This window comes from Martes martes, assembly GCF_963455335.1.
Source record: "Martes martes genome assembly, chromosome: 14".
NCBI lineage: Eukaryota > Metazoa > Chordata > Mammalia > Carnivora > Mustelidae > Martes > Martes martes.
The window spans coordinates 24,998,934-25,020,451 of record NC_137902.1 but is presented as its reverse complement, the minus strand read 5'-3'; the positions used below and the strand labels follow the sequence as shown (position 1 = coordinate 25,020,451).

Below are 21,518 nucleotides of genomic sequence, written 5' to 3'. Positions count from 1 at the left end.
CGTGTCTTCCCCAACATCCTCCCCATCTCCTCCTCTCCTCTGCATAATTACAGATTTGTGTGACCCTTTGATGAAAGTCTGCCCCTGCCCTGGACCCAAGGCTCCCTGAGGTCACACTGTGGCTTGATTCCTTCTATTACTTCCCCTGAGCGTGGTGTAGGTGTGGAGATATACAGACTGCAAGCCGAATATTGAACAGATGTGGCTTTCACCTTAAAGGCTCGGGCTGGGAAACTGGAGGTTCAGCGAGCCGTGAGGGAGGGCGCAGCACAATGCGAGGGTAACTGTGAGGCTAGGAATAGTAAGAATGGAGCTTGGGCTTCTGAGTGAGCACTGGGTTCAAATCTCGTCAATGGCAATAATTCAACACCTCCGAGCCTCCTTTAAGCTGCCCTGGACTAAGCCTGGCTGGGGCCTTGCCCGGCCCTCCAGCAAGGAATTAACCCAGGCTCCGGATCAGGCTACTTCCCAAAACCCCGCCCCTGTTTCTGCCTTTGGCCCCTCCCACCACCGCTGCCATTCGCGAATCCTTGGGGGGGGGGGGCGGTGTCAAAGGCCTCTGAAATGCTTAAGGTTCCTTGAGTGCTCAGGAGAGGCTGGCTGGAGATCTATCTGGAGACTAGAGGAAATGCCTTTATTTTCCCTGAGGGGATCAAAGAAAATGCCAATTGCCGGACTTTGGTGTAAGCGAACTGGCCGGCTAGGTCTGCCAAGCTGGAAAGAAGTGATTTCGTGGGGGAAGGAACAGCAGGTTCATAAGAAAGGCCGTTAAACTCATGGAGACTCCCTGATTCTGGAGGACTGGGGGGTAGCCTGAGCTTTGGGGGAGTTAAGCACCAAAGCGATTTGCTTGCACAGCCCAGGGTGAGGGGTTCTGCCTCTCCTAGGCTCCCCCAGTGATTCAGAAACGGGCTGAGGCCCAGGAACCTGAATTAATTTTTCTTTCTTTCTTTCTTTCTTTTTTAAGATTTTATTTATTTATTTGACAGACAGAGATCACAAGTAGGCACAAATGCAGGCAGAGAGAGAGAGGAAGAGAAGCAGGCTTCCTATGGAGCAGAGAGCCCAATGCGGGGCTCGATCCCAGCACCCTGGGATCATGACCTGAGCCAAAGGCAGAGGCTTTAACCCACTGAGTCACCCAGGCACCCCTGAACATGCATTTCTGATACCTTCCCCCTACCTGCCCATCTTAGTTTGAGAACTCCCCTAGTACTCCATGCTTCTTTCACTCCTCACATCCACACTAAGAGGAAGGTCCTATCACTCCCATTTTACAGATTAAGAAACAGAGGGTGAGCCACTGCCCAAGACCATCCAACTTGGGAAAGAGCAGTGGTGTATACACCCGCCTGCAAGAACGGAAACGGCAGGGTCCATGGGCTGGAGGCAGACCTGCTAAATCTGCTGTCCCCGAAAGGAGTTAGGAAGGTGGGGAGTTCCCATCTGTCCCCCAAGCCCAACCTGGCAGGGCAGGCAAGCTCATGTCCCTAGGACGGAAGGGAAGAGCAGGACAGACTTTCCTGGAGTGCCTGGAGCTCAGCTGTGGGGAGAATTCTCCGTGGAGAGGAGAGCGTTAGAAGGTGGCTATGTCCTGCCCAGCCGACTTGCCACTCCTGGGGAGGAATTGATTCTCAGGCTTTTTTGCAGAGTGAGGGAGGCCTGGGAAAGGAGCTGTGTTCCTGCCGTTCCTGCAGGAGAATCCCTCAGGGGCCTGGGACCACAAGGGCCCACTGACCATCCACGGGCTGCCCATGGTCCTGGAGGTGATGGCTTCCTCTCAGTGCCATAGCCACCTTCCTCCTCTCTTGTTTGTGCAGCTGCCGGCTCCCCAGAATTCGCTTTCAGCTTGTCAACAGCACCAAGAAGGGAGACAGACAGGTCATTATCGGGTGATAGGGGGGCACACTGAGGACTGGAAGGGGGAGAGGGACATAATTCCCAGGTGCCAAGTGCCTCCTCTGTGCCGTGCCCAGGTCAGCAATAGTCAGCTCGGTTATTCAACAAGCTCATCTGGGGAGCTGGTTACAAATTCAGATGTGGAGCCCCCTGAGCCCCCCACCCCCAACCACACTGTCTGCATCTCTGACAAGTGTTGGCTGAGAACTCCACACCTTCACTACAGGCAGGAGTGGTACCGGGCGGCACTGCCGTCCCTATACCATTTCCCCATCAGGACCCAAGCCACTGCTAAGAAACTTTTCTGCTTAGTAAGAATGATGTGCTTGCAGTGCCAGAGAATCTTCCAGACAGATCCCCTGGCCAGCCCTCCCTTTAACCAAAGTATAAGCCCCTCCCACCTGGACCCCCCCTTGCAGGAGGTGAGGTGGGCAAAGCTTAGAGAAGCTGACAACTTGTTCAAGGTCACATGATGAGCAGGGGTGAGGCTGGGATTGGGCACCGAGAACCCAGGCCTTCCTCCGGTGCTCAAATCCTCAAACACGGCCACCCTGGAGCTGTGGGTGCAAGGAAGGGAGGGGAATGGCAGGTCTGTGGGGGCCTGAGAAGCACCTGGGTCAATGGAGGGGAGGCTCCCTGGCAGTGGGGGTGGCCCGGCTGTGACTGACTGGTGGGAGTGGCCGGTACAGGAATCCTTCATTGGCCACCTGGCCTCCAGCCCAAGCAGGCATGGCCCTAATAGGAAGCCTCTTGCAGGTTTCTGGTTGGGCACTTTTGAGCAAAGGCGTTTTGTATTTTCAGCCTTTTTTTTTTTTTTTTAAATTTTTGTATTTTCAGTATGCTAGGCACTCCCTGATCCCTCACATATCAGGCATAGTGGGGGAAGGCAGGGGGTGCCCACCTCCAGCTGCCCTGGGCGGGACTGCACGCCCCTCTGCTGGGGTTCAGCACTCTAGCAACTCAAGATCCCTTCCCACACTCCACCCGCCCCCGCCCCCGCCCCCCCCCTTGCCTCAGGCTCCAATTCTTGCCCCCAGCTGGTGCTGATTGCCCCCACCCTGCCGGGGATTCTACTCAGGCAGGTCCCAGTCTAGCTCCCTCCCAACTTGCTGCTGAATCACTATATGCCGGGGAGCCACAGGAAGCAGAAGGGGAGGGGAAGACCCGTCTCCCTCCAGTGCCGCCAGAAGCTAATGTAATTGCAAAGGCTCCCAGGCTGTATCCTGACTCGGTTCCATCAGCCTTCTCCTCAGCTGGTACTGAGGATGACGAAGACCCCAGGTACAGTGACCGGGCCATTCCAGCAGACTGGGACAGCTGTCCAGCCTCTGACCCATGGGTCTGGCCCGGCTGGGGAGAGAGGTCTGGAGTTCCTCCAGCACAGCACCATACCCCTCCCTCATCTCAACAGAGACTCCTGAGGCCTCCCCTGCCCCCTCCCCCACAATCTCGGGATATAAACAGTTCATCTCCTGGCCCTGCCTCTAGGATGCAGGGACAGGTTCCGGAAGCAGACAGAGCCCTCTGCTACGTGCTAGCTGGGTGGCCACCTTGAGCCTCTGTTTCTCTATCTGTAGAATGGGAATAATAACAGTACCTTAAGATTCAGGGAAGATGAAATGTACAGTATGCATAAAAGGGCTTAGCATAGTGCCCGGCCCAGAAAATGCCATATAAATTGTCTTTGTTATCTGTCTTTCACATCTGGAACTGACCCCACCTCAGTTGCTACCCAATTGACAAAGGCTTGTTTAAACTTGGACCTCACCTTGATGCTGGCAGCATAGTACCCAGCAGGGGCTACTCCAGCTCCGTTTGCAGAGTTTTGGGCTTTCACAGACACAAAACAAGCACTACTCTCTGCCGAGCATGCCCCCCCACCCCCAGAAAGACCCCGTTCCTCACGCACTGAATGTCTGAACAGGGCCCGTCTGGCCATAGTCGTATTTTCAGGGAGAGACTGACCCCTAGGAATCAACATGCCTGGGTTCACTTATCAGGTGCCTTTAACCTTCCAGAGTGGTCTACTCACTGAGCCCCAAGCCACATGGCATAAAGGTCCTGCATTTTCATGCTATGGCTGAAGGGGGGGCGGGTGTCGAGCTTCATTTCCCCCTTTTTCCCACTTTAATTTCTCTTGGTAAGGCCATCTGCTTCCTCCGCCGACCTTCTAGTGAAGAGGCTGGGCTGGAGACAGCAAAGGGCACGAGGCTGGAGCAGGGAGTGGGGGAGGCAGTTAACAATTCCTACCTGCTGGTCACCTGTCTTTGCACAAGCCTTCCATTCCTGCCCTCCCCTGAGAGTTCCCAGCATGCACGGGACCCTTGGAGCCCTGAAATGGGCAGGGGTGGTGGGAACCCATTTTATGATTAGGAAGACTGAGCTCCTGAGGCCTTCCGCGGTTTGCCCAGCCTCCCGAAGCTGCAGTGACATTCCTGGTGGGGTACTCCCCACCCTGAGGCCCACCGGGGAGTGGGCTACAAGAAGGGGATGCTTGAGCAGCAGGGGGAGGCTCTTGCTGGGGGAAAGGAGGCAGCCGCCCTGCCCGTCAGGGGTCCTGGGGTGGGAGGCAAAGCCTGGGAGAGCCGCTGAGGGTCTGGCCAGGCCAGCTCTGTGGAAGGACACGGAGTCCCTGCCAGGTGGAACTGAGTCCTCTGCTGCCTGCCACCACCTCTCCCTCCCGTTCTTGCTCCCATTAGAGTGCCCTGGCAAGGAGGATGCTCACGCAGGAACTTCTAGCCTGATGTTCTCACCCTCCTGTCTGCTGGCTGACATTGGCCGCTCGGCCCAGGACGCCTGTCTGCAGGGCCTGCTGCCGCTTGGAACTGCTTGAGATGCCTGCTGGCTGGCCAGATGGCTGGCTCTGGGTGACCTTGAGAGCCCAGGGGTCTCAGGGGACCTGGGTGGGGCCTGGACTACGGGGTCTGGAGTGAGGGTATGCAGCCGTGGCCAGGACAATGACACGGAACCCTTGAGATGTGTAACGATGACCTTGACTGCCCTTATCCACCACTAAGCCTGTTTTCAGCTCCTGCCGTAGGCTGCTTGTGAAGGCCTGGGCAGGTACAGGAGAAACAGGACCTGCTCCGGCCTGTGAGTTTAGGGCGAAGTTGGGGGAATACAACTAACCAGCACAGTGAGAAACCTAACGTTCTGAGACATTCCAAGAAGCATGGAGTGGTTACATTCCAAGTGCAGAGAAGAAGAGAGATCCGGGGCTGCAGAACATCTAAGACAGGCTTCTAGGAGCAGTGGGCTTTGAGCTGATACTCGAAGGATCAGGGGTATTTGGATCCATGCAGAGGGTAGAGGGTGGAAAGCTCTAGAATCAGGAACAAGCAGCTCCAAACGGGAGTCGAACTGGGGAGGGTGGGTAAGCAGATGGACGGGCAGGGAAAGGCCAGGCTGGTGGGGGTGGGGGAAGGTCCCTCTGTGAAATCCGGAAGATTTCAGAGTCAGGGAGGATGTGGTCAGAGTGTGACTGGAGGAAGATTTTTGTTAAGAGGCGAGGCAGGTAGTGAGGGGGCAGGATGGGAGAGCGTTGGTGCCAAGTCTGGCCCTGACATCAACAGACCCCGGTTCTGGGCCCAGCTCTGCCCCAGCAGCTGGTGCAGCAGGGCAAGCTGCTTTAAACTAACCCTTTCGGGGAGCCCTCCTGCACTGTCAAGGGGAAAGCAAGCTCGTGCAGCCACTCAGGAGAACAGCATGGAGGTTCCTCAAAAAGTTGAAAATAGAGCTACCCTATGACCCAGCAATCGCACTACTGGGTATTTACCCCAAAGATACAAATGGAGTGATCCAAAGGGGCACGTGCACCCCAATGTTTACAGCAGCAATGTTCACAATAGCCAAACTGTGGAAAGAACCTAGATGTCCATCAACAGATGAATAGATAAAGAAGATGTGGTATACACACACACACACATGCACGCACGCGCACACAACAGAATATTATGCAGCCATCAAAAAGAGAAATCTTGCCATTTGCAATGACGTGGATGGAACTAGAGGGTATCATGCTGAGCAAAATAAGTCAATCAGAGAAAGACAATTATTATATGATCTCCCTGATATGAGGAATTCGAGAAACGAGGCAGAGGATCATAGGGAAAGAGAGGAAAAAATGAAACAAGATGAAACCAGAGAGGGAGACACACCATGAGAGACTCTTATTCTCAGGAAATAAACTGAGGGTTGCTGGAGGGGAGAGGGGTTTGGGGGGGATGGGGTACTTGGGTGATGGACACTGGGGAGGGTATGTGTTGTGGTGAGGGCTGCGTGTTGTGTAAGACCGATGAATCACAGACCTGTACCCCTGAAACAAATAATACATTATATGTTAATTTAAAAAATAAAAAGAAGAAATAACAATAGCAAATAAACTAACGCATTTCAAATGACAGGCTGTGACCCCTTAGTGAGTTCTGAAACTATCTTAGTATGTCCCAATAAGCATTTTAAAAAGATAGACAAGGGGCGCCTGGGTGGCTCAGTGGGTTAAAGCCTCTGCCTTTGGCTCCGGTCATGATCCCAGGGTCTTGGGATCGAGCCCTGCATCAGGCTCTCTGCTCAGTGGGGAGCCTGTTCCCCCCGCCATTGCCTCTCTGCCTACTTGTGATCTCTCTCTCTGTGTCAAATAAATAAATAAAATCTTTTAAAGAGATAGACAAAACGAGGGTGTCAGTCATGGCGAGATCAGTATTGTCTTGTGAAACCTGTTTCAGGTGCCCACCTGTTAACTTGTCAGTCTGTGTTGGGTTATGATGGGAAATTTGTTACTATGGCAGAAAAAGTCTTTTAAAACACTGGCAAATGAACGCTCGGGGGCCTGTCTCCCCAGCCCTCACGTGAGGGTTCTCCTGGGGCCCCTTGCAGCCTGCTGATTCTCTGTGAAGCCGACCCAGTGAGGCATAGCATGTTGGTCCAGACCCTGAGAGAGGAGGGTCTGGGCAAAGGGGCTTCAGGTCAGCTGAGGTCGGAGGCAGGCTGGGGGATTTTCCCGCCCCACTCAGCCCCTAGCTGGGTCTCTGTTCAGGCTTTTCAGAGCCTTTGCAAGGAACGGTCCTGCAGGGCAGCGACCTCCAGGGCAGACAGACAGAGGGGAATGAATGCTGTTCTTTGCCCCCATTTGTGCCCTGATGTAAACTGTGGCACTGAGGGCCCTTGTGTCCAACAAGAATCCGTCCTTTCTCCACAGGATGTGTTTTCCAGGGTCCTGAGAATGGGCCCCATTGTGGCCATGTGGACAGTCCAGAGAGGCCGGAATTCCTGCCCTGGGCGAAAAAGCTGAATTCCTCGGGAAGGAAAGGGTCTCGGCACCCCCTCCCAAGCTGAGCCCCAGGGAGGCCCATGCCAGGGCTGTGGCACACCCCAGAAACCTCCCAGGCCTTGTGCTTATCTGCCCAACATCCCAGAGCATCTCAGCAGCTGCCCCATCCACAGCGAAAAGACAAAGCGCTGTCTGTCTGTCCTCTCTGACTGGACTAACCACACTGGGCAAAGGCCCCGAGTGCTCTGCCAGCCCGGGGACAGCTCCACAGCGTCCAGGCCTCAGAGCAGAGGGTTCAGAGTGTGGGTGGGATGGAGTGTGGTTCAGCCACTTGCCACTTTGTGCCACAGGCAAGTTACTTAACCTCTCTGCACATTCAGTGGTCCAGGGGAGACACAAATATCCTACCTTTGTTGGGGGGATGACCTGAGATCACGTGCAAAGCTCTTAAAACAGAACCTGGCATGTGGTGAGAAGGCTGGCCGAGTCTGTCTTCACAGCAGAGGCTCGACTGAGTGTGGATGGCGCCCAGGATATTGGGGTGTCTGGCTAGTCCGTACTTGTGGGTATGGACCTCATAAGAATCTGGCCCTATGGGCTTATGGCCCAGGGGACCAGCTCAGGACCCTGAAAACAACAGGCCAGTGGGTCTCCACTTGTGTGTGTGCCAAGAAGTCCCACCTCGATGGTGACTGACGAGCAGTCTGTGAAGGACGGGGAGGCTGCAGCGCAGGCACAGAGCTGGCTTCCTGGAGGGGATATGAGGCCGCTGAGCCCACTGGCCGCAGAGTCTGAGCCTCCCACAGGCTGCCTGGCCGTGGGTCTCCTCGGACTTCTGGGGATGGAAGGCCAGACCTGGGGAGCCGTGGAAGGGGCAGTGACAAGCACTGTGCTGGGGTTCAACTGCAAAGTTCCTGGACAGAAGGGCAGACAGGGTCTTCCATGTTTTCAGGCCTTCCCGGTCTCTCTCCAAGTACATCTGTCTGTCTGTCCACCCCCTGTCCATGTCTTAACTGAGGGGTGGCGGAGGCCCAACCCAATCTTGTGTCTGAGCAGAAGGGTGGCGGGGAAGACCCGTTCGGCTCTCACAGAGCACACCGTCTAGTTGGCAGCGACAAGACAAACACGCAGGGGAGGACAACATACAGTCACTTTGTGATCTGCCATCCGGGTCAAAAGGATTTGTTGTGTAGGAATTTCCTGGTAACGGGAGGTCAGAGTGGTCCCGGGCAGTTGGGAAGGGATGTCCAGAAGAGGGCGCTCTAGAGCTACCCTTGAAAGATGAAAATAGAAAGCAGAGGCGGGAAGGAGGTTTGGACACTAGGAGTGAGGTGAGCAAAGGAGCAGGGGCAGGAACAGATAGGGGAGCGTGTGTGTGTGCGTGCGTGTGCGCGTGTGTATGTGTGTGTGCTAGGAGCAGAGGGTGAGGGGAGCTCGGGGATGCTGTCTGCCTGGGGCGGGGACAGGCGGGACCTGTAGCCACGGGTGGGCTCAAGGGAAGGCACACAGCTTAAATTTTAGAAGAAACTTGGCGGCAGAAACCCAGCAGTGATGCGTGTAACAAAAGGGTTTCCCCTAGAAGGTGGCAGCATCAGCTCCGCGATGGAGAGGCCGGTTTCCATCTGGTTCTGCTTTTCCCTGTGTAGCCCGTGGGATGGGCACTTTTTCCGGGGAAACAGAAGACTGCTTTGCTCTCCACACTCCAGCGGCCCCTGGAAGTGTGTCTGATGTGGGTGTGGTTTGTGACACATGCTGGGGCTGCACTGCTGAGCAGTCCTCCGGGTCGCCCCCTGGCTATAAGGCCGCTCGCTCCCCAGCCCCGGTCTAACTTTGAGCTGGGCCAAGGGCTCTCTGCTTCCCACGGACGCCCAGGAGCCTGTCCAAGGCCCAGCTGTGCTGATCCCTGCCTCAGCGTCCGTGGGAAAGAACACTTGAAGCAGGGCCCCAGGCTTCTCCCGGCACCAGCCAGGAGGGCCTCGCCTCTGGGGGCTCACATGGTGGCCTCTTACGAGAGAACCCTGCGTCTCCCAGACTTCCTCAAACTTCACATCACACATGTGCAGGCGCCTAGCCCCCAGGCGGCCCTGCCCCTTAATACCTCCCTGACCTCGTCTCCAAGGCAGGTGCTTTAGACCTGCTTTACAGGGGAGGCTCTGACAGGTCAAGAAACGTGCCTGTCTGGAGCCACACAGCGAGTTGTTTGGGCTTATGGCCTCGTCACACGCCCTCTTCCCCTCTCCAGTGTTTCACGACATTCCAGCCCAGCTGAACCCCGATGGCACTGCATGTCCCACTTCTGTCCCCAGCACCTAGCAGTGCCCCACCTCGTGCTGCCCAGTAGAATGGCGATCCCCAACAGAAGTGGCCTCCTCCTGCACTGGCCCACGAGGCGGCCACCACCACTGTGTCTGTTGAGCGCTGGAGATGAGGCTCACGCGATGCAAGAACTGACTTAATACAAATTTAACTGAAATAGCCACAGTGCGCTGCCCAGCACGCCGGACAGTGCGGGCTAGACCACTGCGCAGAAGGCGGCTCGCGGGGGAGACGCGCTATGTGCAGCTGCCTGGCTTCACATCCCAGGACTGCCGGGTGACTGGGAGGCTCTCTGTCTTCGTGTTCACTCTGCACAGGGAAGAGCTCCAGAGCACCCACCCAACTGGACAGCTGGAGGTCAAGACAAGTTGATGGCTGTGGAGTACTTGGTGCACAGCAGGCTGGATAAAGATGAGAATGTCTGAGACACACCCCGCCCCCCACCGCCCGCTGGCCCCACGCCCCCATCACAGAGCCCCGCACAGGCCCAGTGGCTCGTGGTGGGGGAGCAGCAGCTTGGGAAGGATGTTGGGAGACGGGCCTGGCTGGCCCTAGGTGGGTGGGCCAAGGCTCAGGGTGCTTGTTTACAGATGAAGAGATCCAGGCTTCAGAGGAGAGAGTAAAGCCACTTTGCCAAGGCCAGCTTCTACCAGGCATCCTGGGGCCTGGGCCCTCACGGACTGGAGGTGGCAGGGGTGACAGCCAAGCATGGGTCCCCCACAGCTGGACAAGTGATGCTTCTCCACGAAGGGGCAGGCGGCCGCTACACTCCGGGTAGCAGGCGCTGGGAATTCAGGACAAAGGGCTCTGTGCTCAGGGAACATGGGACACTCCAGGCCAACCTGGGCACAGGGCCACCTGGGGGCTTCCCAAGGGCACTTCCTCGACTACTACCTCCCTGAGTGGCATGTGAGAGAGGGGGCTGACCCAGGAGTCTCGAAAGTTACCAAACCAGCACCCCCCCCAGAGTTGGGGGAGGCGGCGTGGTCCCAAGACCTGGGTTTCAGGTTCAACAGTCTCTGAACCAGAGCAAGACCGGGGGATGGCACTCTCTGTGTGCCTTGGTTTCCCTGACTGAAAAGATCACAGACTGGGCTCCTCTTAACTTCTGCAGGGAGGCCTCCAGCTCCGGGCCCCAGACAGGCCTGCAGGCTACGTGCCGCGGGAGGGGCAAGCCAGGAGCCCTGGGTACCAGCTTCCTGCTCCAGCCCTCCCACCAGGCCTGCACGTGCTCTCCCTCCTCTGCGTAGGCTGGGCTCCAACCGGTGAATTCACTGCTCTCCAGGACACAAATTGCATATCCCAGTGGGCCAGCCCTGGGCCACCATCTTTGTCCTCTGCTGTGTAATGACCCCTGAGCTTCTGCTGCCAAGAAGTCCTCTGTGGCCCTGGAGACGGCCTGGGTCCTTGGACCCGAGAGCATGGGGGGCACGGGGTGGGGGAGGGAGGGGTGGGTCAGTCCTCAGTGGGCATCACCACTGAATAGCTCTCCCACACTGACTGAGCCCTTCTTTCCCAAAGATGTGTGTGGGGATACACTGCTATTATTGCCATTATTATTATTATTGTCATACTGTAATTGACAAGAATAGTACTTCAAGCATTTACATTAGACCAGTTACCAAACTAAGCCCTTGAGACATATCAGCTCATTTCATCCTCACAACAGTCCTTTGCCGTAGATTCTCTTAACTCCTCCATGTTACAGAAGAGAAATGGAGGATCAGAGAGGGCAAGTAACTTCCCCCAAGTAACACAGCTAGGGCGCTCAAGCTGTCTTAGTCTAGTGCTCCAGTCTTTTATCACCTCGTGGCTGATTTTACACCTGTAAAATCCAGAGAAGCTAAATCAGGAGTAGGTGGGGAAAAGGTCAGATGGAGGCAAAGACTCGCGGTCGGAAATACTGAAACACCACCATCAAGCTGTAGACACTTTCTTGGGGAGGTTACAACTTCAGCTCTCGTGTGAGGAAGGGGACCCTGGCTGTGACATATGGTGCAGGGTCCCTGACCACCTGCTCAGAGTGCGCTGGCTGACGAGTTTCCCCGGGGTGGCTCCTTGGAGGCTGTGCCATGGATCGGAGCCGCCAGCAGGTGCACAGCGGGGGTCTGCAGCGGGAGGACAGCCCGACCTTATTCAAGGGCAGGACTGACAGTCTCCAGAGGGCCCGTTTCTCTCAGCAGAGTTGTCATGATTTCTGGAAACAGTGACGGTGGCTTGATGCTGTCCCGGGCTCTGCCTCCCTCTGACTTTCTCTCCTTCCCATCCTCAGCTCCTAATGCCACTTCTGACACCCCCAGAACCTGGCCTGGCCTGGCACCCTCTTCTCCTTTGTAGCTCAGACGTTACTATGATATCTTTGCTATCTCCTCCCCTCCATGGCAGGCCCCCACAAGCAGGCCCGGTCTCCCCAGGCCTCACCCAGGGGGAGGCACAGTCTGCTGAATGAAGTCACCAATGTCCTGACCATGGGCAGCCTGGCTCGGGACTGCAGGGGGCTTCGGGGCGACTGGCCAGAGCGGTGGCATGATCCTGAGCTGGCCTCTGGGCAGACCAGGGTCTCTGCCCTCCACTCCATTAGCCCCGGTAAAGCCCAGTGGAAGTCCTGCTTCCTCCAGAAGGTCCTCCTTGATGACTGAGTGGGACCTTAAGGTTTATAAAATGCCAGAATACTCGGGCAGTCTCCACCGCAGAGTTCACCCTGATGGCTCAGTGAGGATGGCCTCTGTGTCCTGGGCTCCACCCCCTGGCTATGACATCACACAGGGTTGCCATGGTTGCCAGCACCACCGGGGTGGCAGGCTCTCTCTGACAACCTACATTCTGCTGCAGGATGTATTACCGCCTCACATGCGTCTCTCCCTACCCCGGCCAGACCACAGTGCCTCACCACCTCCTTTGCCTGGCTCGCTGGTGGGCCCAAGTCTGAGAACAAGGGCACTCATGTGCTTAGGGAGCCCCTGTTTAAGATGCTAGCTCCATAGCGAGCTGAGATCTGAACCCAGGCTGACTCCTAAGCCAGTGTTTGGAACCACCACGATCCTGATCTTTCCACCCTTCCCGCTCAGAAGCCTCCAAGCCAGCACACCCAGGCCTCTGGCAGTCCAGGCCCTGGAGAGCAAGCTGGGAAACTGGGTGAAGGGCTGTGAAGAAAAGGGAAAGTTTGCAGAGGGACAGAAAGGGAGGTCTCTCTGAGGAGGTGAGAGTTCCACGAGAACGTGAGGAGCAGGCAGAATGGGGGTGGGTGCTGGGGCCTCCAGGTTGGGGATAGGGAGGCCTCCCAGGCCTAGGCCACCTCGAACCTGCTCGGAAGTCATCCTAAGCACAGTGGAAAGCCACGTCCGTGTTAGCTTACACACGCTCTTTGGAAAGCCCCCTCTGGCTGCTCTTTGGAGGTGGACGGGGGAGGGGGGCGCAGGACAGCTGGAGGAAGAGATCTCAGTGGGTGCATAGAAGCCGGGCACCCCAGCCCTTGGGTGGGACCACCAATCCTTGCCAGCCCCCAGAGTCCCCTATGGGATGAGGCCCAGAGCACCATAGGACATCTGGTTGGTCATGCACTACTTTTGGCTGCCTTCCCTCCCCTGCCTAACTTCACCCCCCGCCCCCACCCCACTGATCTCCCGGTATCGCCTCCCAAGTAAACTGTCTGGGTTCTAATCCTCCCCAGACCCGCTTCTGCAGTATTCTAAACCAAGACACCTGTCTCTCTCTGTCTCTGGCATGAAGTATCCCACCCCTACCAACTTGCCCACCAAGATCCTCCTAGACTGCCGGACCTAGCACATGGCCAACACATAGTGGGGGCTTTCTCCAGACATGCCAACATGGGGGTAACCCACATCCTCTGTCCTCTGGCTCTCAAGGTGGCTGCCGGCGGCACCATGGGTCTCCATGAGGCTCTGACCAGTAAGACAGCCTCAGGGGTGCTCTCTCTTGCACAGGATGGGGACCAGAACACGCCCTGCCATTAACCTTAAATTCTCTGGCTTGGCAAGCATAGCCTTCTATAATCGGGAGCTGGCTTCTGCGTAATTAGATCAGACCTGACCACAGCTCAGCAACCATTTCCCCGGCCATCAGAGCTGCTGGCTCTTCCTCCCAGCGTATTAGGTAGGCTTTGATTCAAGTGTCCATGAGGGTTCAGCCCAGGCCTCCAGGTGCCCTTCTGTGTACCAGTATGCGGGATGCTCCAGAAATCAGCTGGGAAAGTTTCCGAGAACCAGAAGGAACGCTGGACTCTTGAGTCAGACAACGTGGTGCTAGTCCAGTTTCTCTGATGATTTGACCTTGGGCAGGGCTGGAGGATGTCTGAAGGCTGGAGCTGGGAGCAACCCACCCCTTCTACCTCTCAGTGCGATGCATCCCAATGGCAGAGGCTGCTTTGATGGCTCCAGAAACTGTCAACTATGTGGCTGCATGCTGAGTGGTGAGCGGTGGGCGGGCACTGACTAACCAGGCCTCTGGGTTCCTCCCTCAGCACGGAGCAGCCTCTCAACAATGGCAACAATAATAATAATAGGGACCCATGGATTATGAGCACATGCCGGGCAGTGTGCTAGACACGTGGAGAGCTTTACCGAGGGGGGAGAGCCAGGCTCTCCCACCAGACTGCTGGATTCTCGCCACCTCTGCCATGCATCAGCTTTGCAAGGCACGTGACTTCCCTTTGCCTTCATGGGTTTATCTGGAAATCGGGGGAAATAACGGTGCCCACCTCATGGATAGATGCAAAAATTAAATGAGCTAAACCGCACACACTGCTTTCTGCCAAACACCTGGGCTGCCTGCAGGTTTCCCTGGTAGAGAGTCATGCACCTTACGGCTTAGCCCCGGGTCCACTGCCTGTGCCCACTGTCCCCCCCATGCCCTGCGGGGCCCAACTGTGTGTGAACTTCCTGGGGATGGGGATGAAGTGCAAGGTGGGCACCCTCAGCCCTCCACACAAGGCCCGCACTCAATGGCCAGTCCACCTTAGAGCAGCACCGAGAAGGCAAAGTTGGCCTTGCCCGTGGGCTACTGAACAATTTTGTGCAAGGACCAAAGCAGCTGGAACTACCAGAAGGTCTAGAAATCAGAGCAGCACATGGTTGAGGGAAGAACCCAGTCTCCAGGAACATACATCTCTTCTTCCCAGCTAGGAGCAGAGGGAAGGGATGCTAATAGGGGCTCCTTTTTAGGAAGAATTAAAAACTCTGGGATCTTTTTAGGGTTATGTAAAAGTTCTAAAACTTGGGTGCCTGGGTGGCTCAGTTGGTTAAGCATCTGCCTTTGGCTCACGTCGTGATCCCAGGGTCCTGGGATCGAACCCCATATCGCTCCTTGCTCAGTGGGGAGTCTGCTTCTCCCCTTCCCTCTGCCCCTCCATCCTACTTGTACTCTCTCCTACTCTGTCAAATAAATAAATAAAATCTTTTAAAAAAAAAGAGTTCTAAAACTGGATTGTGGTGATGGTTACACAACTCTAGAAATTTACTAAGCATCAGCAGATTAATTGTACACTTAAAACAAGTGATTTTTGTTTTATGTCAATTATATCTCAATAAGGCTGCTTGAAAATAAAATATCCTGCTTAGCCTCAGGTAGCAAGAGCTTTGGGCTGTTGTGCCCTGGAGTGGGGCAAGGGGAAGGGGATTCACATTAATTCAGGGTTCTTCATGTGAGAAGTGGGCCACATGATAGAGAAGGGGTGAGAGGGGCTTAGGGGCTTGGTTTGATGCTGGGGTCACAGCTGGGCCCAAGGAAGTCCAAAATCAGGTATCAGTCTGGGCCACATCTGGCTTCCTTTTCAGGAAGACAGAATGGCCCGGTTCTGGAAGCATGTCAGAAGTCTGAGCCACAGTAGGAAGGCCCTCTTGGGAGTTCTGGAGGCTGGGGGTAGGGGTGGGGGTCTCAGGGAAGGCACCCTGAACTGGCCCTGGGGCTCCTGAGCCTTGTATCTTCCCAAGGATGTGGGCTGACAAGAAGTCTGGGTTTTCCTTTAAGAGTCCCCACATCTGGAAAGTGCCCTCAGGTGTACTTTCAACTGCCCCCTCTGTGACCACAGCAACCATGGCGTCCGGACTCAACTATTCTGCCCTATAGTCGGATAAAGGGTCCCATCTGGCAATTTGGAGCTAGTCACCCTAGTCATGGCCCCCGTGCTTCTCTCCATCACACACCCCTACGTGGTTAGCGGGGCACATATCTGAAGTTGGAAGAGTTTGAATCCAGCCTCTGACACTTACTAGCTGAGAAGTAACTTAACCAACATAAGCCTAAGCTTCCTCATCTACAAAAAGGAGGCACAAATCTCACAGGATTATACTGATGGTTAAACAAGATCATGCTCAAGGACTCAGCACAGTTTTTGACAGTATCTGCCAAATCTATGGGCATTTGCCCCGACACTGGCAACTGTAATGTCCAAGGTTTCCACAAGGTGGAGCCAGATACACACAGATCCCAAGCACTAAACTCACCCAAAGTTAAGCGGTGCTTAAATTCCAATGTACAGGCCTTGCGAAAGGGAAGATCATATGACCTGCAGAACGCTTGTCTATTCCACATCTAACCATGTCTATGAATGTCTCCTCCTCACAGCCCTCAGCTACCACTGCAGATTCCGGTTGCTATGTGCTTGGACCATTGCCATAGCCAGAGGGTGCTGATAAGATCACAGAACGTCAGAGCCAGGAGGGACCCTAGAGAACCCCAGATTTTGCTCCTTCACCTGATGCTGAACTATACTAAGGTTTAATGACTGTCCAAGATCACCCACTGGACACTGGAGGCCTCAGGCCCAGCCCTAGCCAACACTTTCAGTCTCCAGGAAGACAGAATTTCTTTCAATTCTTTGAAACTGCCCCAGGCTCAAGGGCTCTTTCTGACCTGACTGTCCTTGTCTCCCACTTCCCTTCAGTGGGTGGCTCTGACCTCGCTCCCAGCTTGAATACCACCTCTCAAGGGAGGCTTCCCTGACCACTTCACCAGGCTAGCCCCCTGCTCTGGACAGCCCAGCGCCTGTATCACCACTTGTTTGACTTCTCCTGTTTCCGCTGAACTGGCAGCTATTATTATAAGGCCTATTTTACAGGTGAAGAAACTGAGGTCTTGGCATTTAAATAATTCCTAGGCCACAGAGTAGGTGGGGAAGGAGCCCTGGTGCTAGCCAGAGCCCTATCGTGATCTGCTGCCTCCCACAGAGGCAAGCCAGGCCCTGCCCGTGCAGTCTTTCCCCTCAGACCACAAGCTTCCCCACGGGGAGAGCTGAGCTGTGTCCACTTCCACGGTCCTGTGCCTCACACCAAGAAGATGACCAATCATGTTTGAATGAGCGAATGGCTCCTGCCTGGATGGCCACAGAGAAAGGCCTAGCTTAGGAGGCTGAAGACCTGGGTTCGAGGGTTAGCTCTGCCATGGGCTCCCTGTGGGGTAGCTAGCCAGAGGACTGGTTACAACGGAGGGGTAATAACTACAAGGGAGGGGAACTGAGACACCCTTGAACGTGACGTAACTACAAAGCAGGCCTCCTGGGCTCGGGGCGGGGGGTTGGCGCTCATCCTGTGGCCTTGGGAGCAAGGGAAGGGGCCCGTGGGCGTCTTGGGCACCTGTGTACCAGGACCATCCTGCTGGGGCTAAGGTTTCAGGGAAACACACACCCCGGGACCCCTCTACCTTTCTTATCCCTTCCTTATCCTTATCCTTATCCCTTATCCTTCCCGCTCCGGCTGGCGAGAGCTGAACTCCGGCGCCAGGTCTGGAAATGGAATAAGCCTCTCTCTGTAGCCGCGGCCCACACAGCCTTTGCCCTGAGCTGGGCTGCTTAGGTGGCCTCCCTGCACTTCCCACCCAGCACGACAGCCGGGCCCTCAGAAACCCTTGTTCCCCAGAGCCCATGCCCCTTTCAAGTGGGTTGGAACCGGCTTCCTGTGGGCACCTGGCTCCCACCTGCCCACCCAGGTTGAAGGGGGCCACAGCAAGGGATGGGCACGGTCTGCTTGCCTGTCCCAAGTGCCCAGCTCCTGGGGGACCCATGGTCCCTCCATCCAGCTGGCTCTCTCACCTGTCAGTATAAAGAGACTATTCGTGCAGCTGCCAATGGCAGAGGGGCTGGAGGGACAGTGCGGGCCACGTCCCTGGCCAGATGGCTGGTGGCGGAGCCTGCTGGCAAGGGTCTAACCGGGACTCAGCAAAGCACAGGGCGGGAGACTGGACTCTCCAGTCCAGTTCCCAGGGCATCAGTCCCCCAGGGAAGGCCAAGAAGCTAGATGCCCAGGGGTTCTCGATAGTCAGCGGGGTGCCTGGGGGCAGAGGAGGGCAGCCACTCCCCCCATCAGTAACCAACCCTGGCAAGTACTTACTGAGCTGACCACTTCCATTCCCCCAGCCTTCCCAGAGTGGCCCTGCACATGCAGGCCTGGGCTCATGGAAGAAAGGGAAGGAGAACAGCAGTTCCTGGGGATGAGCTGCGTTGGGTCAGGCACTCTCGAGGCACGTACAGGCATTAGCACCCTTGAACCTTTCCATTACCCCCACCACATGGGTATTGTTGGCCACTTTCACAGATGCAGAGGATTTCACAGATCCGGAGAGGCGGGGAGTGATTTATTCAAGGCCAAAGCAGAGCTGGGTGTTCTGACTGTTGTCTCTGGAGTTCGTTTATTTTATTTTAACGATTTTATTTATTTATTTGACAGAGACACAGTGAGAGAGGGAACACAAGCAGGGGGAGTGGGAGAGAGAAGAGCAGGCTTCCTGTTAAGCAGGGAGCCCAATGCAGGGCTTGATTCCAGGACCCTGGGATCATGACCTGAGCTGAAGGCAGATGCCTGATGACTGAGCCACCCAGGGGCCCCTCTCTGGAGTTAATTTAACTCTGTCCAAAATTTTGACCTAGTGGCAGTCTTGAGCCTTAAGTCCACCAGTCCATGAGGTCCTGACACATAGTAGGTGCTCAGTGGACACGTGCTGAGGAGGGGAGCACTGCCGAGACCCTCTCTCCAGGGCTTTTGGCACAACCTTCCCTTTGCTTCCCAGGGAAGAGGAGAGAAGGGAAGCAGCTACTGTGCTCCACACACATCATCCCATTTAATTCTCCTCCGCTCCTGGGCAGGCAGGTGTGACTCACAGAGTGGGCTCCTCCCCAAGGTCACCTGCCATCAGCAGCGGAGTCTGGATTCTAACTCAGGAGTCAAACACTGAGCAAAGCAGTCAGCCTACCTCCTGGGCAGGCCTGACCTGGAATTCAACTGGGACTAACGACAGGGATGCCCCCAGTAGAAGCCTCCCCAGATTCTCAGAGCCATCCTGTCTGGGCCCCTGAGGCAGGGCTGGCAAAGTCCCTTCTGTCCTCCCTGCCTCTGTTTTCCCTGGGGGGAGGGGGCAGGCATGGCCTCCATCCTTTCCAAGATAAAACTGGGAAGGGAGGCCAGGAGCCCCTCCAGAGGAGTGCTTTTTCTTGGGTCTGCCTTCACGCCCACCCCAGCCCCAAGCCTCTGCCTGCCTCTGCTTTGCCCTGTCCTCCATTCATGGAACCCCTGCTCAGCGCTCTCTCCATCAGCCCACACTCCAGACCCAAACCCTGAACTCTGCGCAGGGCAGGCCTCCTGGTGGGACAGCCTCCCTTTCTCACTGGTCTGCCTGGCTGCCCCATGGCAGGTGGCAGGGATCCTCAGGCGGACTCCCAGGCCAGAAGCTGGCACTCTGGGCAGGCTGGGGCAAGGACAGTTCTGACCCAATCTGGCCGCGGGCCCACAACCTTGCAGCCCAGGTCCCTCCAAACACTGGGCCATTGTTCCAGTCTGAGACAGGGGATAGGTCTGTGGCCTTGGGGCTGGACAAAAACCTGTTTAGCAAGGCTCTGCTCCTCCCATGCAAGTTCAAGACCTTGACCAGGATCCTGCCAGGTTCCGTGGGAAGAAAGAGGCTGAGGAGACAGGCCTGAGCCTAGAGCTGAGAGGGGGTGGCAGGGGGCAGGAGACCCTCGGCCTGCCTCGTGGCCCCGCCACATGCCCCCGGTGCTGTTGTGTAAGTGTGAGCCCTGCTGGCCACAGGCTGCAGGCTGCCAGCAGACGGACGCGTGGGATGCAAAGCGTGTGACGAGAGAGAAGCCAGCAGCCCAGCCTGGCCTCTGTTTTGCCCTCCTTGATAGGAGGTCCAAATGTGTGTATGCTCACCCTGCCGTGGGCTTGGGTGGCGAGCAAAGGGTCAGCCGTAGTGGGGAGGCACAAGGAAGATGTAATGCAGCCCTGAGGCCGTGAGGGACAGCATCTCGCGGCCATGCCCTCCCTCCCCGGGTGAGGAGGATGCAAGCCCCAGCTGACCTCGCTGTGTGCCAGACTGCCAACCTCCTCACGACCCTTGGGCGCAGGCGCCATTGCAATTCCCACTCTGCGGATAAGGAAACTGAGGCACAGAGAAGCAAGAGGCAGAGCTGGCCCCGAACCCAGACCAGTGACCCCAGAGGGATCAAGAATTTCTTCACTTTGCTCCTATGACTGTGGACAGTTTTACTGACAATTTTGTTAAACGGCCTCAACTTTGGTGTAGCTCTGTCCACACTTACAAGAGCCGGGCCAAGAAACGTGGGCTCCTGTGGTGGGACAGACCCAGGAACAGACCCATGTGATATAGTCAGTGCAGCTCCTGTGGCAGCTAGGGGGTGGCCTACAGGTGGGGCTTTCTGGAAAGTGGGACTCAGTCCTGTGGCAGGTGGGGAGGGGGGCAGGGCACTGCTTCCGGTGGAGGGGACAGCAGGGCACGGGTTTGGAGGCTGGCAGTAGCTGGCTGCACTGGGGTGACAGGAGACTAAGAATAAGGGCAGGGTTGCTGGCCCAGGAGGCCAGAAAGATGCAAAGGCAGGTGACAGGCCTTTGCTGGGGGTCGGGGGTTTCCTCATGGGGCTGGACCTCTCCCTACAGGTTTGACCCTTTCTAACAGAAATATGCATCAATGAAGAACCCTAAAGACAGGCCTCATGGAGGTCCCCTCGAGAGCCTTTGGGTTCACTCTTTCAGTTGGGTGAGAATTAAGATTTGTGAAAAGAAGCATTTGCTGGGTCACACGGCTGAGTCCTCTGAAAGTCCTGCCAAGCCAGCCTGGGCCTGCCTTAGCGCCCCCTTTGCCATCACGGACACCCCATGGGAATCAGAGCACAGGGGCCCATGGCTCAGGGGGCCTCCTGCACCTGTGGAAGCCAGACCAGTTGATCCCCAGCCCCGCCAGCCCAGCAAGGGGTCGGTCCTCCAGCGGTGGGGGGTGGGCTCCAATACAGCAAAGCCCGGGAGGGCAGAAAGGGCAGGTGTAGCCCGAGGACCCCACCGGGGGTCACCTTGGGCACTGAGGGGGTGGAGGCCGGGCTCGGGGGCTTGTCAGGGTTAACCCAGAATTCGTCTTGCACTGAATTCCCTTGAGCTCCAGGGGTGCGTCTTTCTCTGCCTCCTTTGGGGTTTGGTGACTAAGGCTATCCCTACCCAAGCCGGCCACACAGCTGCCCCAGAGTCCCCAGAGAGGAGACGAAGAAACATCATCACTAGCTTGTCTTGCCCACCCTGCCCCCCGACCCCTCATTACTCTGGGGCCATGTGCCGGGGGCTGGAGGGAGAGATGCTCAGTTCCCTCCCAAGGGGTGTGTGTGCGTGCATGTGTGTATGTATGCGTGTGTGTGTGGCAGGTGGGGTGGGGTGGTGGCTGACAGGACGGTGCCCCCTATTCCCAGGCAGGTGGACCTGTCCAAGGCCTGCCTCCCCCGCTTCTCAGCTGTGTGGCTGGGGCAAGCCATGTACTGCCAGGGCCTCTGTTTCCCTATGGGCTACATAGGGACAACAGTACTGACTTCAGCTGGGGCGGCGGGGGGGTGGGGCCTGAGATTTAAATGAGATAATACAGAGAGTACAGAGGAAGTAACCAATAAAAATAATATCTTTCTTTTTCTTTCTGCTCCCCATGAAGACACTCAGTCATGCATACACACATATGTGCATATGTACACACATGTACACACACATGTGTGCACATTCCTATTCAACTACTGGGCTTCCCAAAAACACATCAT

The 21,518-nt window shown here is 56.2% G+C and overlaps 1 protein-coding gene across 3 annotated transcripts in view; it reads right to left on the bottom strand.

Moving 5' to 3' along the window:
• Positions 1-21,518, bottom strand: part of SH3PXD2A (SH3 and PX domains 2A) — a gene marked incomplete at both ends in the record, with an annotated part of 227,730 nt that overhangs the window by 76,861 nt on the left and 129,351 nt on the right. The gene's annotated exons all lie outside the window — the stretch shown is intronic.